The sequence below is a fragment of the Geospiza fortis genome, unplaced genomic scaffold (assembly GCF_000277835.1).
Source record: "Geospiza fortis unplaced genomic scaffold, GeoFor_1.0 scaffold5, whole genome shotgun sequence".
Classification (NCBI taxonomy): Eukaryota; Metazoa; Chordata; class Aves; order Passeriformes; family Thraupidae; genus Geospiza; species Geospiza fortis.
The window spans coordinates 602,550-607,393 of NW_005054421.1; positions in this window are offsets into that span (position 1 = coordinate 602,550).

The following is a 4,844-nucleotide window of genomic DNA, read 5'->3' on the forward strand; positions in this document are numbered from 1 at the left end:
TCCTGCAGAAAGGGACACTTGTCCTGCAGAAAGGGACACACACTGCGGGGACAGGAGGGATCCTGGCACTTTTCTGGGTGTGAGCTCCCGCTCAGCCTGGTCTCAACAGCCCTGGCAGCACGGTGCAGGAGGCAGCTCAGGGAGCATCCTGTGAAGATTCCAGCCTTGCGTCAGTCTCCCATCAATTTCCTGGAGTAATGAAGAGGTAATTAAATTTTGCAGTGGAAGGGAAGCTTCTGCAATGGCGAGAGCATATTGTGGCTGCCGAGCTCATCAGGGGAAATGCTGGGCTCCAAATTAAATGCATTTACTGTTTCATGTACCCTCACTTACAATCGTTGTAATGAATCTGGGAATTAATTGTTTGCCCATTTAAAACAAGTCCCCTCTTGCACCGTGCCGTGCTCCCCTCCTCCCAGCCCTCCGTAATGTGATATTTCAGTTAGAAAACAAATTGACATTCATTGGAAAATCAATCTTTTCATTGTTTAACTCTCATTTCTCTGGGGAACGTGTGGGAGTGGAATTGCATCCTCTGATATGAACCCTTGCTGAATGCCTGATTGGGGCTGGGGAGCGGGGAGGCTGCTCGCCCCCCGGAGCAGCAGGACCCGCCCTGGCAGCATCCCTGGTGCTGCTGCCTGAGCAGGGGCAGCCCAGGCCCGAGAACACGAGCCTGTTGCCTTGGTAATGAGCCCAATAATAGAGCCTGTCATTATTAGCTGGGATATAATGGGAAGGGTGTTGTGGTGTTGTGAGGTCCCCAGGATGAGGTGAGAGATGAGAATCTGACTCCAGGTTCTCAGAAGGCTGATTTATTATGATATTATATTAAAAGAAAATTTATATACTAAAACTATACTAAAGAAAGAGAAAGGATACATCAGAAGGCTCGACAAGAATGATAATAAAAATCTGTGACAGACTCAGTCTGACACAGCTGGCTGTGATTGGCCATTAAATTAAAACAACTTCACATGCTGGGTAAGCAATTCTCCAAATCACATTCCACAGCAGCAAAACATGGAGAAGCTGAGGCTTCTCATCTTGCCAGGAGAAGAAATCCTGGCGAAGGGATTTTTCAGAAAACATCACAGTGACAGAAGTGCTGCTTGTGCCGGGGGAGACGGCAACAAGGAGTGTGTAGAGCAGCCAAAGACACACACAAAGACACCCACCACCTTGTATGTGTGGGGCTGGGGGGGAAGAACAAACAGAATGTGGCATTTTGTGTCAGTCTGAGAGGAGCTGCTGCCACCAGGGTCCCCAGGGTGCCCTCCCAGCCCGTGCCAGCCTCCCCTTTGCAGGAGGGCTCCGCTTTCTCCTGGTCAGTGGGCGCCTTCTGAGCTGGCCTGGCAGTGATCCTTCTGCTTCCCACGGAGACACTTGCTGCTGGAATAAACTGCTGTTTTTATGGGGAACATTGGTTGTGTTTTACGCTTACTGCCAGAAAATGAATAGCCACTTTTATGCAAAAAGGTTTTACTGCGGTATCAGAAAGTGCTAATGAACACACAGAACCAAATCATGGGGCACCCCAGAGCCAAAATGCTCGGACAGAGATTTACAGTAAAACGAGTGGCAGGCAAAGATAAAAGCCTGCAACCAAAGTGGGTCATATAATTAATACTGGGGGCAATAAATTCCTGAAAAATTGAGCTGTCAGTCCCTTCCATCCAGAGTCCCAGCTCCATTTCGAAGCTGAATAAGCTGTAATCCCAAGGAGTTAATGCAGCAGACAAAGCCCACAGCTAAAGCAGCTTCTGCATTTGCAAGGGACGAGGTTTCCTCTCCCAGAGCATCACCTCCTGCAGGGCACAGGCAGCAAAGGGGCTCCCTGACCTCCTGCCAGCTGCACTGTCTGAAGGGGACCTCCAAGGAAGCCAAAGAGGGACTCTCCATCAGGGTCTGTAGTCGTAGGATGAGGAGTAAGAGGTTCAAACTGAACCAGGAAAAATTTAGGTGAAATAGAGGAAAAAAATTCTTGACTGTGGGGATGGTAAGGCACTGGAAAAAGTTGCCCTGAGAAATTGTGGGTGTCCCATCCCTGGAAGTGTTCAAGGCTAGGTTGGATTGGGCTTGTAGCAGCCAGGGATAGTGGAAGGTATCCCTGCCATGGCAGGGGGGTTGGAACAAGATGATCTTTCAGGCCCTTTCCAATCCAAACTGTTCCATGGTTCTGCTTCAAGGGACTGCCTGGGAGCCGCCCCACAGCCACCCAGGGCACCCAGTGCTGGCACTGGGGGGAACCAGCCCATATCCAGGTCCTCCTGAGGGGCCAAGAGGGAAGACTAAAGGTGCCCAGTGTTTAGGGTGCAATCCTGCTGCTGGCCCCATATCCAGCCTGCCCCTCTCCCCTGCAGCCCTGCTGTGCCTTTGGCACAGGGAGCAGGGGCAGTGGTGCTGTGAAAGACAGCTCTGCAGCCCCATAATCACATCCCCTCCCTTTTCTCATATTCTCACTTAGCAACACCATATGAGCATCTTTGTCAGCTGCATATTAGGAACCATTCGTCATAAAAAATTCAGGGCTATGAAAATAAAGTGACCTCTCCGAGGGCTTCAATTACACTGGAAGGTAATTGTGTCTTCCCCAGGCCTCCATCAGGGTGTTTGGGAGTCCTCAGGAACAATTTATGTATTTATTACAGTTTAAGCATCCTTAGCCCTCAGCTCTTCCCAGTAATGAAAATATATAGTGCAGAACGCAGCAGACACAGACCGAGCCAGTGTAAAATATCTCAGCCATGGAGAGAGGTGGCTGTAACCCCCAGCACCCCCACAGGCCCCACAGCTGCTCCCCCAACTCCTCCACAGGGCACAAAGAGGCAGCAGGACAAGAGCAATCACAGCAATGGGTCAGGGGCTGAACCATCCAGCCTGGGGCCGGCACCACAGCAAGGCAGAAAGCCTTTCCCAGGGAAAAAAGACAGATTCATTATTGCTCTTGGCACTAAAGGTTGCTTGGAATTGGGACAGAAAGGCAAAGCAGGCTTTATTTCTTTGTGGGGTGGGTTGGTTTCTTTCTCCAAAGCCTTTTTTTGCAGGCAAGGAGCAGGGACCAGCTGCAGGGGCTGGAGGCAGGTTCAGCTCGTGGCACACCAGGAGCGGGGCTGGGCTGGGGCTCGTCCTGCCTGGGGGTTTCTCTGGGGCACAGGCAGCACAGCGGGGCTTCCCTCACCCCTGAGGTGCCACAGTGACCTGAGGTGAGCTGCTCCCATGGGAGCTGCTGGCTCTGGCCACCCCTGCTCCCCCCTGCCTGGCACAGACACCACCAAAGGAGAGGAGATGCTGTGAAAAACGAGGTCATTCAGGTCCTCCCCTGCCCACTCCTGGCCTTGAAGGGAGCTGAGTAGGTTGGCAGCAAAAGTCATCTGAAGGGCCCAGGCTTTCATTCCCCTTCAGTCTGAGGAGCAGCTCTCCTTGGACCTGCACAGCCAAAATCTGTGCTGAAGATGCAACAGGAAAAAATAATAAGAGCCTTCTAAGATGCCACTGGAAAAAGCAAGACAAAAAGCGAATTTCTTTTTTCTTGTCAGAAAGACACCGAGTCCTACACCTTGGGTGAGAAAGAGATGATTTAACAAGAAAAAGATGTCACTAAATCCCTGGGCTATAAATCATTCTTCTTGCAGCCTTGCAGCAAAACCACTTCTCAGGCCTGCTGAGCAATGGGGGCGCAGGAGCCCGTGTGGGGGATTGCATCTGATCCAGGATAAACGGGCAAACGGGCCCAGCCACTTGTTTCATGGTTGTAGGAGAGTTATACAGCGCCTGGGAAAGGTTTCCTGCTCCTGCTGAGTTGCAGGCTAATGTCATGGAGAGGATGCAGCTGGCAATGGATGTGCCTGCAGGATCCAAGGGTTGCAGACTGGGGGCACCCCGGGGGGATGGTGTTGCAATAAAAACCTTTCAATAATTCATGCACGGGGCTTCAGCTGGCAATTTACAATTTATTTCAATTTTTGGCAAGTAGAAAGAAAGAAGGGAAAAATGTCTGCTGCATTAAAGCAGAAATTGTGCCAGCAGCCCTTCACCCACAGGGTCTGGGTTGTGATGCTGTGGGGAAACGTCCCCTGGGCATGAGTGTGACCAGGGTGAGTGTCAAGAGAATTTCCAGAGGCTTCAGATGGACATATCCTGATACAGAAACCATTAAGCCAGATGCAAGAGGATGCTCTATGGCTGCAATGATTTAATTGCTAAAGAAGAGGTAATTGCTTGGGGAGTAGTGCCTGTGATCTGATTATAGTCAGGAGGAGCAGAGGGCAGCCCCAGCCAGCAACAGAGCCTCTCACTGCTTCAAAAACGCTGAAATAAATCAGGGGAAATTACCAGCAAAACTGACTGGGTGGAAAAAAACAATAACTAAACGGCTGTGAATGGAAAGTGAAAGAGCTCTTTAAGAAGTGTTGTAGAAACAGTGAAGGGAACAATTTAGCCAGAAGTTAGGCTGACAGCTGTTAGAAATCAGAAAATAATAGCTAGGAAACGAGAAAGGGAAAGGTGTCTGAAGAAGATGGCACGAGAAGCACAGGAAATTGGGATGAGAAGCAAAGCAATAATAAAATGTTCACTGTTAGTGTAGATGCCACTGTTCCAAGGAGATGAATTTAAACAGAGCGAGGAAAGAGCCAGAGGATCCTCCTGTGGGCAGGAAAGGCTGGCAGCGTGCAAGAGGCAGGCAGGTGTGATTGAAAGAAGGAGGGCATGCATTTATACCAGCTGAAGGTGATGGATGCTCTCTCTTCTATTTTCACCAAAGAGGCATATTTAAAATTGGCTGACCTACCTAGCTGCCTGTCTGGAGCCTGCAGCACTGGCCAGGTCACTGCTGCCCCAGG